The 14,272-nt window shown below is 47.4% G+C and overlaps 1 protein-coding gene across 1 annotated transcript in view; it reads left to right on the top strand.

The window, feature by feature from the left end:
• The first annotated feature begins 5,298 nt into the window (after window positions 1–5,298).
• LOC311319905 (uncharacterized protein) overlaps window positions 5,299–14,272 on the top strand; it is a 16,712-nt gene continuing 7,738 nt past the window's right edge. Inside the window, exon 1 of the mRNA XM_084451535.1 lies at window positions 5,299–5,475. The gene's annotated coding sequence lies outside the window, so the exon portion shown is untranslated. The remainder of the gene's footprint in view (window positions 5,476–14,272) is intronic.

The raw sequence follows: 14,272 nt of genomic DNA, 5'->3' as shown, positions 1-14,272 counted from the left end.
AGGGAGACAGTCATGGTTGAACTGTACACGTTGGTTTTGTTTGAGTACAGTATGCTAAAAGGCCTTGCCAGGACATGGAATGTTGACAAAGGGCAACGCAGTCTGCGTTCTAACAAACCTGTCCTTTCAAAGGACGCCTGCGTTCCAAGTCTCGGACGCGAGGCATGTAACTTATTATTGGATGGTTACCGATGCAAATCATGACATCAGGTCACAGCTATGTCACCGTGCAGCGATTGAACGGCTCCGACATTTTTGGATCTTTAACCGTCCGTTTTGGCTCGAAATGTCGATTTGATATTTGGGTCTCAGATTTCCAGTAGGACACTGTATTGTAAACACACCCTGGTTATGAAAGATTACCGGTATGAGCCACTGGCCTAATTCCCCCTTGAAGTGAAGCATGCTGGGAAGGAGGGAATTGGATCCTGGATCCTGGCAGTGCCTCTCTGTCGCTGGGTATCTGGGTAAATTGTGCTGCTCTGATTCCAGGTGAGCCGGTGGAAATTGGGATGTCCTCAGAACTGTGCGTCTGCGACGGGTTCATGAGATTACCGGGGCGGTCTGAGAGACGCTGCGTCGGCAGAAGCTCAGAAGATTGAGGAGAGCAACAGAAAACTAGGAGGAGGACGTTCTGTGTTTGGGAAATAGGGGGAAAAGAAATATGAGCCAAATACAACCTTAGAAGAAGTCATTTTGATTTGTCACACAGCAGTGCACACCAGCACACACGCGCAAAGGGCGACGCGAGGAAACACACACACACACACACACACACACACACACACACACAGGGTCACTGATTAAATGTTCTCTTCTCTATCTTCAACCATCCTTTGGACGACCTGCTCTACCTCCTGAGCAACATCCACCCGCAGCAATGCAGGGTTGCAGCAATACTATAGTCAAGGTTGTTTGCTGTTTCTACATCGAATACATTTACAGATGTGTGAAATACGTCAGTGTGCTCACAGTGAGACAATGAACAAGAGAACACAGCGTGCAAACGCAGGGCTGTTTGAAAACCAGATCAAAATGAAGATACGTTAATGGTGATATACAACGGCCTAAGTAACAGTTAAACATCTTAAACAAAGACACTATGGCTTCGACCATCAAAGGCACACAAAGTCAATTTGAACACCAAGGTTGGATTGGGCGGCGGTGAGTTGACATACAGGCCACCGTACAATTCAAATAACATTATATTTTCATTCTGGGAGGACTGACAGAGACTTAAGTGTTAGATTTTGCTTCTGTAGAAACGTGTTCCTTCAGATGTTTGCTAACTCGTCATCGTTTTTCTTCAGGACACGCTGACATGTCTAAATATTATTTTTGGGTCAACATCATGAAGTCATTTCTCATGCTTTTCAAATATGGGCTTCACAGAAGAATGTGCTCTGGGGAAAGAGGGCTAGTTTGTTTAAGCAGACGACCACAGAGAAAAGTGGGTCAGCGGAGATCCTGTCCAATCAGCGCTGTCCTGTCCAGAGACTCGCCATGGGCTGGGTTGAGCCTCTGCTTTGATCCAGTAGAACGTCTCCTGGTCTCTCTTTAATCCAGTAGAACGTCTCCTGGTCTCTCTTTAACCCAGTAGAACGTCTCCTGGTCTCTCTTTAATCCAGTAGAACGTCTCCTGGTCTCTCTTTGATCCAGTAGAACGTCTCCTGGTCTCTCTTTGATCCAGTAGAACGTCTCCTGGTCTCTCTTTAACCCAGTAGAACGTCTCCTGGTCTCTCTTTGATCCAGTAGAACGTCTCCTGGTCTCTCTTTAACCCAGTAGAACGTCTCCTGGTCTCTCTTTAACCCAGTAGAACGTCTCCTGGTCTCTCTTTGATCCAGTAGAACGTCTCCTGGTCTCTCTTTGATCCAGTAGAACGTCTCCTGGTCTCTCTTTGATCCAGTAGAACGTCTCCTGGTCTCTCTTTGATCCAGTAGAACGTCTCCTGGTCTCTCTTTGACCCAGTAGAACGTCTCTCTTTGATCCAGTAGAACGTCTCCTGGTCTCTCTTTAACCCAGTAGAACGTCTCCTGGTCTCTCTTTGATCCAGTAGAACGTCTCCTGGTCTCTCTTTGATCCAGTAGAACGTCTCCTGGTCTCTCTTTGATCCAGTAGAACGTCTCCTGGTCTCTCTTTGACCCAGTAGAACGTCTCCTGGTCTCTCTTTGATCCAGTAGAACGTCTCTCTTTGACCCAGTAGAACGTCTCCTGGTCTCTCTTTGATCCAGTAGAACGTCTCCTGGTCTCTCTTTGACCCAGTAGAACGTCTCCTGGTCTCTCTTTGACCCAGTAGAACGTCTCCTGGTCTCTCTTTGACCCAGTAGAACGTCTCCTGGTCTCTCTTTGACCCAGTAGAACGTCTCCTGGTCTCTCTTTGACCCAGTAGAACGTCTCCTGGTCTCTCTTTGACCCAGTAGAACGTCTCCTGGTCTCTCTTTGATCCAGTAGAACGTCTCCTGGTCTCTCTTTGACCCAGTAGAACGTCTCCTGGTCTCTCTTTGATCCAGTAGAACGTCTCTCTTTGATCCAGTAGAATGTCTCCTGGTCTCTCTTTGACCCAGTAGAACGTCTCTCTTTGATCCAGTAGAACGTCTCCTGGTCTCTCTTTGACCCAGTAGAACGTCTCTCTTTGATCCAGTAGAACGTCTCCTGGTCTCTCTTTGATCCAGTAGAACGTCTCCTGGTCTCTCTTTGACCCAGTAGAACGTCTCCTGGTCTCTCTTTGATCCAGTAGAACGTCTCCTGGTCTCTCTTTGACCCAGTAGAACGTCTCCTGGTCTCTCTTTGATCCAGTAGAACGTCTCCTGGTCTCTCTTTGACCCAGTAGAACGTCTCCTGGTCTCTCTTTGATCCAGTAGAACGTCTCTCTTTGATCCAGTAGAATGTCTCCTGGTCTCTCTTTGACCCAGTAGAACGTCTCTCTTTGATCCAGTAGAACGTCTCCTGGTCTCTCTTTGACCCAGTAGAACGTCTCTCTTTGATCCAGTAGAACGTCTCCTGGTCTCTCTTTGATCCAGTAGAACGTCTCCTGGTCTCTCTTTGACCCAGTAGAACGTCTCTCTTTGACCCAGTAGAACGTCTCCTGGTCTCTCTTTGACCCAGTAGAACGTCTCTCTTTGACCCAGTAGAACGTCTCCTGGTCTCTCTTTGACCCAGTAGAACGTCTCTCTTTGATCCAGTAGAACGTCTCCTGGTCTCTCTTTGATCCAGTAGAACGTCTCTCTTTGATCCAGTAGAACGTCTCCTGGGGGACTTTACGGTCTCTCTCCACTCAGCATATCCTTTCTTCAGTCTTGTCTCTTTTCTTTAATTTTGTAAACGGGAGAATATATTTTGGTACACCTCTCTTTCTGTCTCTCCCTTTATTCCTCTCACACTCTCTTTCCCCTCTTTCTGTCTCTCCTCCTCCTCCTCTCTGTCCCTCTCTTTCTGTTACTCTCTTCCCCTTCTCTCTCTGTCCCTCTCTCTCTCTGTCCCTCTCTCTCTCTCTCTCTCTGTCCCGTTCTTTCTATCTTATCCTCCCTCTCTCCCCTTCCCTCTCCCCCTACTCCTCCTTCTCTCTGTCTCTGTTCCTCTCCTCCTCCTCCTCTCTGTCTCTCACTCTGTCCCTCTCCCCCTACTCCTCCTCTCTCTCTCTCTGTCTCTCTCTCTCTGTCCCTCTCCCCCTACTCCTCCTCTCTCTCTCTCTGTCTCTCTCTCTCTGTCCCTCTCCCCCTACTCCTCCTCTCTCTCTCTCTGTCTCTCTCTCTCTGTCCCTCTCCCCCTACTCCTCCTCTCTCTCTCTCTGTCTCTCTCTCTCTGTCCCTCTCCCCCTACTCATCCTTCTCTCTCTCTCTCTCTCTCTCTCTCTATCTCTCTCTCTCTCTATCTCTCTATCCCTCCCCTCCTGTCTCCGGCCCCAAGACAATCTCTGTGTCCATACTCAGAAGAACCAGGAACATGGTCCCGTGGATCAAGTAGTCCATACTCAGAAGAACCAGGAACATGGTCCCGTGGATCAAGTAGTCCATACTCAGAAGAACCAGGAACATGGTCCCGTGGATCAAGTAGTCCATACTCAGAAGAACCAGGAACATGGTCCCGTGGATCAAGTAGTCCATACTCAGAAGAACCAGGAACATGGTCCCGTGGATCAAGTAGTCCATACTCAGAAGAACCAGGAACATGGTCCCGTGGATCAAGTAGTCCATACTCAGAAGAACTAGGAACATGGTCCCGTGGATCAAGTAGTCCATACTCAGAAGAACCAGGAACATGGCCCCGTGGATCAAGTAGTCCATACTCAGAAGAACCAGGAACAAAAAAGCAAAGCAAAAGCAAAACAAACAAAAAAAGAGGGAGGAGGAGAGGAGGAGGAGATGAGAGAGGAGGAGGAGAGGAAAGAGGAAGAGGAGATGAGAGAGGAGGAGGAGAGGAGAGAGGAGGAGAGGCTGATTGAACGCCTTTGAGGGCGTTTTGAAGGGGCGCTTGTTCTGCATGTCACATGTCTCCCTTGTTGGTGTCATGTCTTGTCTCTGTGCCAAGATGGCTGCCCTCTCTGCTGGCTGATATGCAGGTGGAAAAACAGCTCTGGTTTCCTGTTTCCAGAAAATCTGATATTCAAGAAGGTTTTTTTTTTTGCTGCTACCCTAGCTTGCAAGTGCGTGAGCGCACACACACACACACACACACACACACACACACTCTCTCCCTCCTTTTCCTCACGCTCCCTATGTATTGGCTGGTGGTGATCACAAATAGTTGATGCTATATTGACTGGCGAGTTATGGGCGTAACTAACTATATTGACTGGCAGGTATATGCAAACATAGCCTGTTTGATATCCTATTTACAAAACCTCTATCAGGTATCCTTATCAAAACAGAGGAACCGGTTCTGGGCAGGTGAGACTGAGCATGGCACAGCTGTGTTATGTACAAGGAATTGTGTTCACAAATATTTGCATATTCGCATTCAAATATTTCTGAGTAAATTTGTGCCAGAGAGTGTTTTAGAGGATATTGACTAAAATACACTCTTTGGTTTTAAGTTCTTTAGGTTTTAAGTTCTTCTACAATTCATTAGCGTGACTTATCAATTAAACAGTCCCATATCCCACTCTCGATATAAAGACGGGACACAAGTGGTTAAAAGGTGAGCGGGGGCAGGATTGTGAGGTTGTGTGATCCCGGCTGAGGTCACATGATTAGTCATTAACGCCACTAGCAGCTCACTAGGGTGACATGGGAGGGACATGGGACACGCCGGCCACGGGGGACACAGCAGCCACGGGGGACGTCCCCTTCCCAGAGACACGGAGCCCTGCTAGTTCAGGATGAGACAGGAAGACGCCTCGTTCAGTGTTCGCGATGATTTGAACCCTTTCTGGAGTGAGGTGGATCCGAGACATACATGATTGCTGAAGTTTTCCTGGATTTGTTTTTAGATTAACGGCGCTCATCGAGGGGCCACACCTTGGTTACGCGCGACAGGTAAGAACATCATCTCTCTACCTCTATCCGTCGCCCCTGTGCTGAGCAGGCGAAATGCGAAGGAAAAGTTGGCCATCTTGTGTAGTGTAGGCTATGTTTATGTGTTTTCGCTTATAGCCTACGTTATATCCACAACAACAACAACAACAACAGCGGTAAAGTTGGGTTTTAACGATGGCCTTTCTATTTGATGGGGTTGTGAAGCAGGTGTGCGCACCTGTCCTCGAGCGTCTGTCAGAAGCACATTCAGTTCAATCAAAGCTTTATTTTATTTTATTTTCAGTCCCATGGAGGATAAAGAGTTGAACAGACAGACCTGACATGAAATGATTCCCCACTCTGTGTTAGTTTAATGTCGTCCGGCTCCAGCCCGTGAATCGCACGCCCACTTTAATTTCCCAAATGCGATTCGAGGTCTGTAAAGGGTCTCGTCCAGAGTGATAATGTATAGGCTAATATAATAGGCCTTTATATAATATATTCATAATATAGATTATATTATAAATATAATAGTGTTAATGCTATCAATAATTGCCTACCGTTGTGCTCTTGGGCAAGGCTATTGCTGTAACTCCAGCACTCATTTCTGCAACCCCAGCACTAGTTCATAAGTCACTTTGGATAAAAGCTTCTAGCCTACTAAAATGCAAAGTAAAGGAGACATTTGGAAAGTTGCTGACTACTTAGCCTGGCAATGAGGGTTAAATGACACATAGAAACAGTTTGTATTAAAACTGGGTGTCTGAAGCACACCTCCCTCAAGGAATATGTGTGTAAAACCTGTGTGTAACGAGGAATATGTGTGTAAAACCTGTGTGTAACGAGGAATATGTGTGTAAAACCTGTGTGTAACGAGGAATATGTGTGTAAAACCTGTGTGTAACGAGGAAATCTACACACAGTGTGGCTTCTAAGGTGGAAAAGACACAGATAGGTTTTGTAGCATATGGTAGATAAGCTCAGTGTTACCTGAACACTCCTCCCCCAAACAGTTGGCAAATGGACAGCTCCTAGTTAATAAGTGAATGCTAGCTAGGGTCGATCCACTACCTCCCAGGGGTGCTCTGAAGCCAGTCCAGCCTGGCCTTGGGCTGTGTTTGCTTCCTGCGTACCTCAAACACACAAACTCAAAGTCATTCAGCTGGAACTAATGTTAGACTTCAAAGTATGTTGGGACTTTGACACAGGATTCCTTGTGGGATATCTCCTGTCTTGTAGCCTATTTGTTCCAGCTTAGGTTTCAGGTAATTGAGAGGCGATGGTTTGCAAACACTGTTGCCCTTACGTCGTACCTGTGGGTGCAAACACTTTTGAGACATGATGTCACCGGCTCTCCTAGTTCACGAGCCCACGGTCAGTCAGTGAATCCCAGAATCCCATTTTCCTGTGAGACGTTTTGGGCCAAGAAAGAGAGGAGTAGAGGACTCTGTGTTAGGGAAGTAGAGAATTATGTTGATAAAAACAAACGCGTAGGGAGTCAGAGAGAGGGAAGTGAGGTCTTATCAACTTCCTACTCGCCCCAGGCTTTTTCAAAGGTGTTTGGGGAACACACACACACACACACACACACACAATGACATCACTTTCCTAAACCCCTATTTAGTTGCTGCTTTGAATGATTTAAGCCGTTGAATGACATGACATTTCAGATGTTGACATATCAGCTATTCATGATTCTTAACCCTTGCCGTGCCCGATGGGTTAAGCCCTGTGACAAGCTGCTATGCCCCATCATCCCCTGACTGTCCCTCAATGTCCCCTGACTGTCCCTCCAATGTCCCCTGACTGTCCCTCCAATGTCTCCTGACTGTCCCTCCAATGTCCCCTGACTGTCCCTCCAATGTCTCCTGACTGTCCCTCCAATGTCCCCTGACTGTCCCTCCAATGTCCCCTGACTGTCCCTCCAACATCCCCTGACTGTCCCTCCAACGTCCCCTGACTGTCCCTCCAACGTCCCCTGATTGTCCCTCCAACATCCCCTGACTGTCCCTCCAACATCCCCTGACTGTCCCTCCAATGTCCCCTGAGTGTCCCTCCAACATCCCCTGACTGTCCCTCAATGTCCCCTTACTGTCCCTCCAATGTCCCCTGACTGTCCCTCCAATGTCCCCTGACTGTCCCTATGCACCGGAGCCTTGCGGAACCATAATATTGATGCCTCTCTGTTGAGCGTTTGATGTCTAATGAGCACGCGCCGTGTCTCGCGGGTCCGAATTTTTTTGTGTAGCCTACTCGAGTCGTCATGACTCATCACCGCAGCAACGGGCGCCAAGGCAACCCAGCCGGGCTTCACCTGGGCTTATTAAAATGAACAAACCCCACGATGACGTGTCACTGTATGCTCGTGGCTCGCCGCGGACAAAGCAATCTGGTGAAGTCAACATCGACCACGCTGGGTTCGGGATTTAGACGCTAGCTTTGCGCTACTTCATGCTAACTGAACGTATGACGACATGAAGAGGTAGGTCTGCAGCGTTTACTTAATACAGTCATATTCCTTACAAAAGCAGGATAAATATGCGTTGTGGCAAATTATTTCCTGGTGTGACCGCTGCTTCTGATTACCTGTCTGTATATCTCTGTCTGACAGACAGCAGGAGAGAGAAGGGGGCTCAGAGAGCTGATTCAGAACCACAACCAGGGCTGTTTAAAATACTTTAAAAGGCACAACGATGATAAGAACGGTCCTTAATGGATGCCTTATCAAGTTGTTCTACATGAGTACTTTCACGATAACACACACACACACACACTCTCTCTCTCTCTCTCTCTCTCTCTCTCTCTCTCACACACACACACACACACACACTCTCTCTCTCTCTCTCTCTCTCTCACACACACACACACACACACACACTCTCTCTCTCTCTCTCTCTCACACACACACACACACACACAGGTATATAACATAAAGGGAAGGTGAGGAAGTGAGGCTGGAAGAGATGTAGTGAGTGAAATGGTAGATGGCCAGGGAGAGAGAGAGAGAGAGAGGGGGAGGGAGGGGGGGAGGGAGGGAGGGAGGGAGAGACAGAGGGAGAGAGAGGGCGAGAGAGAGACAGAGGGGGAGAGAGAGAGGGAGGGAGAGAGAGGGAGAGAGGGGGAGAGGGAGGGAGAGGGAGAGAGAGGGAGGGAGAGGGAGAGAGAGAGAGAGAGAGAGAGGGGATAGAGAGAGGGGAGAGAGAGGGAGGGAAGGAAAGAGGGGGAGAGAGAGAGAGAGGGAGGGAGAGAGGGGGAAAGAGTGAGAGAGGGAGGGAGAGAGGGAGAGAGAGGGAGGGAGAGGGAGGAAGAGAGGGAGAGAGAGGGAGGAAGAGAGGGGGAGAGAGACAGGGAGTCAGACCCGTTTGCCCACTTCTCCCGATGACCACACCCTCCCAAGTCACACATGAATCTGATCTCCCTACCCACTGTCCCTGTGCTCTCTCTCTCACACACACACACACACACACACACACACACACACATACACACACATACACACACACACATGCACATTACCTGTAAAAAGTTATGTCATATAATAATGTAATATCACACCTTATATAAGCTGTTCTTTGGTCACCAGATTGTTCCAGTAGATTCTGCCACACAATCTCCGTCTTTGTGTTCAATATGAAAGTCCCATCTCCATTGTTGGATAGTTCAGCACTAGCCTCTGGCATACCAGCCTCTCATAGTTATTACCAGCCTCTCATAGTTATTACCAGCCTTTCATAGTTATTACCAGCCTCTCATAGTTATTACCAGCCTTTCATAGTTATTACCAGCCTCTCATAGTTATTACCAGCCTCTCATAGTTATTACCAGCCTCTCATAGTTATTACCAGCCTTTCATAGTTATTACCAGCCTCTCATAGTTATTACCAGCCTTTCATAGTTATTACCATCCTCTCATAGTTATTACCAGCCTCTCATAGTTATTACCAGCCTCTCATAGTTATTACCAGCCTCTCATAGTTATTACCAGCCTCTCATAGTTATTACCAGCCTCTCATAGTTATTACCAGCCTCTCATAGTTATTACCAGCCTCTCATAGTTATTACCAGCCTCTCATAGTTATTACCAGCCTCTCATAGTTATTACCAGCCTCTCATAGTTATTACCAGCCTTTCATAGTTATTACTAGCCTCTCATAGTTATTACCAGCCTCTCATAGTTATTACCAGCCTCTCATAGTTATTACCAGCCTCTCATAGTTATTACCAGCCTCTCATAGTTATTACCAGCCTCTCATAGTTATTACCAGCCTCTCATAGTTATTACTAGCCTCTCATAGTTATTACCAGCCTCTCATAGTTATTACCAGCCTCTCATAGTTATTACCAGCCTCTCATAGTTATTACTAGCCTCTCATAGTTATTATTGGCCAAAAGACCTGTGTTCAATTCAGTGTCTTGTTTGAGTAAGAATAAACAGCACAAACGATAAACAATCTATCAAGCTGTTTGTCTCACTCACCCTTGTTTGTGTGCAGGTGTGCCTGTGTGCTCGCTTGGTTCGGCCTGTGTTTGAACCATCAACACAAACCCGCTGGCTAACAGATACGCTGGGCGAGTTCAGATACGCTGGGCGAGTTCAGGCTCTCCGAGACGCTCGTGTCCGGGTCCAGCGTTTCACACGTTAGCCCGCATGTGCTGATGTGTGTGCGTGGCAACTTTTTCAACTGCCGTTTTATGCGCGAGATGTGATATTCTCAAAGCCGGGAGACTTCTGTGTAGCTGTGTTCGAAATCGTTCCCTCGTTCACTCACTCCCTATTCCCTATGTAGTGTTACCCATAGTGAACTACATAGGGAACCATTAAAAGGTTTTCGGACACTACATGGAACGTCATTGCGTCGGATATTCATGGATCACGTAAACAAACCGAGCACATAAATTGTTGAAATTCTAATGATGTGCAAGTGTGGTTTTGTCAACTATGGTGCTGTCTGCTAAGAGCAAGCCCGAGATAGCCAGTTAGCTCACGACAGCAGCTTCCATAACATTAACGGTAACGTTAGCTGTCGGTGGCTAAAGCAGCTAGCTAATATAATATAGCAAACTCAAACGCGCAATAGCAGCAAAACGGCTAGAGGAATCATCGTGATGTTGGCTAACTGCTTTAGCCACCGATAGCTGCTGTCTTCTTCTTCACATCTTCTTCTTCGGTAAAACATGACAGCGTTGCATTGTGGTATACAGGAGAAATTGTAGGGTACATCGTATGTTCACTAGAAATCAACGTGAATTGTGGGTATTTTGTAGTGGACTATATAGTGAATGAAATTAACCGTTGAGAATTCAAACACTACAAAAAAATGGCGGACGCACTATATAGTGCACTATATAAGGAATAGGGAACGGTTTCGAACACAGCTTGTGTGAGAGGGAGAAAGTCTGGTTCTCATTCTCCATCCACAGATTAAACAGACAGCTGCTATAGGCCTCTATCTGGACCGGCCGCTCGGGGCTCCACACCTTGGCTTCAGGGGAAGTAGGCTACTCTTGGAAAATAAACATTTCCTCCTGTGGTTTTGTCGAAACGGACCAGACTCACGCGGTGATTGATTTTCACCCGGATTTCAATCAGATTCACATTTACGGAACAATCTGCTTCGATCTTTTTATTGCGCTCTTTGTCCAAGACGGATCTTTTCAATTTCCTCTCTGGAGGGGAATTGACTAGAGAGTGACTGGGGCTGTGATTCAATAGCACTTTTATCTCTGCTCCTTTCATAAGAAACAGTTGCAATATAATGCGACTGTCAAATGGCGTGAGGAGCCAATAAAGTAATTACCTACTATTACCCTCCCGTGAACAACGACCCAGTATCGGTAAAATGATAGTCATCTGACACAGATTGAATTCCCTACCTCACTATGTGATTTGGTGATTTGGCTGTCATGATGTGGCTTGGAGCCTAACGCCTAACAGGCAGCCTATATGTGATTGAGAGAAGGTGTTGAGGCTCGGTGACATGGCTCTATATTCCAGAAACGCTTTGATTTCTAGTCTACAGTGACAGGTCATCCATAGCTCACATTGGCCGCGTTTCCCGAAACCTTCTAAGCGCTAAAAAGCTCTTTGAGTCTTCTCAAGGCTCCCGTTTGCTTGTTTCGGAGCGGAGAGCTTCTTAGCGCTTCTTAGCGCTTTTAGCGCTAAGAAGGTTTTGGTAAAATGCGGCCATTATCTTCTCCCAATTCCGCTGTTGAAACTTTGGATGATGTTTTATATGGCTGGGATTTCACCTTAAAAACACACCTCTTCGCCTGTGCTGTAGGCCTTCATGTGGGAATCAAACCGACAACCTTGGTGCCCCCAACCCAAGCGTCCATAAAACGAGCCTCCAGACTCCATGGAGCCGTCTTAACAACCTTCTAGCGTTAAGCAGCATCCTGGGTTTCCTTAAAGAACACTTACCTCAGAAAGCGCTTGAGAGCTAAACGCTGTTTAGTTAGCAGGGCGGCGCAGTGGGCCTAACGACCCCGTCTACCCACAATCCCACATGTTCAGCCAAGCATCTGAGCCCTGAGGCAAAGCCTAAATAACGCTAACATCCTCTCATCACTCCCCAGCGCACACACACACTCACACACACACACACACACACACACACACAGACCTCCCTCGGTCCTCAAAGCGATGACTCTGGGATGTTTCATCTGACCCACTGTGAGGCATTATGGGTAGGCTGCGTGCTCGTACACATGCTGAAGTCACATTGTCGGTGCTCAGTCGACTGAAACAAGCTTTTTTGACTTGCAAATGTCACTCATTTCACTACGAGCCTCCGTTCTTCCGGCAAGTCCGGTCAACCACCTGCAGGTGCTGTAGGGGCCCGATGTGCCTCGTAGCCACTGGACCGTGCTTGTGGCCCTGTGTATATAAGGACAAGTGGATTGAGCGTGCTCTAGATACCTTTGGTTCTTGCTAATATTAGCATAGCGAGGCTAACGAGAGAGATAACCCAGCAAGGAGCTGCTCTTAGCGTCGAGAAGCGCCAAAGCTGGATGGGTGCATTGTCTTTGGTCAATGATTGAAAAATTGAAAGTGCACTGAAATGAAGAATTGTGGGAAATAGTGAATTAATTATCATGAGAGGTTCTATCAGACAACACACACACACACGTGCACACACACACACACACACACACAGATGAAAAGAGTATTTTCCTCAGCTTGGGCCTAGCGAGTAGTGAGGCTTGTTAGATGTGTTCCCCAGCTATGGTTGGTATGGGTCCTGTTGTCGGGCTGTGAGAACAGGGTTTCCAGGGATGACAACGGCGTCTGGCTCAGACAGGCAGGCAGACAGACAGACAGACAGGCAGGCAGGCAGGCAGACAGACAGACAGACAGACAGACAGACAGACAGACAGACAGGAAGGCAGACAGACAGACAGACAGACAGACAGACAGGCAGGCAGACAGACAGACAGACAGACAGACAGGCAGGCAGACAGACAGACAGACAGACAGACAGACAGACAGACAGACAGACAGGCAGGCAGCCGGGCCTGTCTGACGCTATCAGGTGGGAGAATATAGATAGATAGATAGATAGATAGATAGATAGATAGATAGATAGATAGATAGATAGATAGATAGATAGATAGACAGACAGACAGACAGATAGATACAAACCCATCATAGCCAGACTGATTGGTTTTCACTGCCGTTGTTTTGGCATTTGGAGACACATGGAAGTGAAAGAGTGCCAGCGTGATTCAGGCGTATTAATCCAGAAACACAGCGCGGGGGGGAGAACCGTCTCCAGATGAGAAAGGAACGCACATCAAAACAGTACGTAGCTATTGTGTAAATATGGCCGCCGTAAGGAAGCACAACACACACTCTGGTACGTGTTTTTTTTGTACACCTAAAATTTCAGATTCAGTGTTATCTATCTCTGTGTTGTTTTTGAATTAAATTGCAGTTGAGTTGTGTTGTTAATAGATAGATATTTATCCCCAAGGGCTAAATATAGAAATGTAATGTCTGTAGCTGTATCACATGGGCATATCATTGAATTCCTCTCACAGATTTTGAAAACATGTAAAAACTGTCTGTTCATGTTTTCAAACATTAAATTTTGTTTCACCCTGACCTCACCCTGACCTCACCCTGACCTCACCGACCGTCCATGTTGTCAGACTGTTTTCTCTTTCACTCACTGCACCGCAGAAACCAAACCTGGAATAAAGAGACTGTGTCCACTCCTTGCTCTTTTTCTCTTTCTCTCTCTTTCTCTCCCCCCTCCCTCTCCTCTCTCTCTCCCTCTCCTCTCTCTCTCCCTCCCTCTCTCTCTTTCTCTCCCCCTCCCTCTCCTCTCTCTCTCCCTCCCTCCCTCTCTCTCTTTCTCTCCCCCCTCCCTCTCCGCTCTCTCCCTCTCTCTCTCTTTCTCTCCCCCTTCCCTCTCCTCTCTCTCCCTCCCTCTCTCTTTCTCTCCCACCTCCCTCTCCTCTCTCTCCCTCCCTCTCTCTTTCTCTCCCCTCTCTCTCTCTCTCCCCCTCCCTCTCTCTTTCTCTCTCCCTCTCTCTCCCTCCCTCTCTCTCTCTTTCTCTCTCTCCCTCTCTCTCTCCCTCTCTCTGTCTTTTTCTCTCCCTCCCTCTCTCTCTCTCTCCCTAGCAGACAAACCTATTCCTGACGGGTTGATTAATTATTTACCCAGGCAAAGAAATGCCAAAGCCTGGAAACACACAGCCAAGAGAGAAAAGGTCACCCCCATCCTACACACACACACACACACACACACACACACACACTCACACACACACTCACACACGCACACAAACACACAAACAAGAATGCAGACACACA

The sequence above is a fragment of the Borostomias antarcticus genome, assembly GCF_949987555.1.
Source record: "Borostomias antarcticus genome assembly, chromosome: 17".
Taxonomy (NCBI): Eukaryota; Metazoa; Chordata; class Actinopteri; order Stomiiformes; family Stomiidae; genus Borostomias; species Borostomias antarcticus.
Note: the sequence above shows the minus strand (reverse complement) of the source record. Positions and strands in the feature narration are given on the sequence as shown.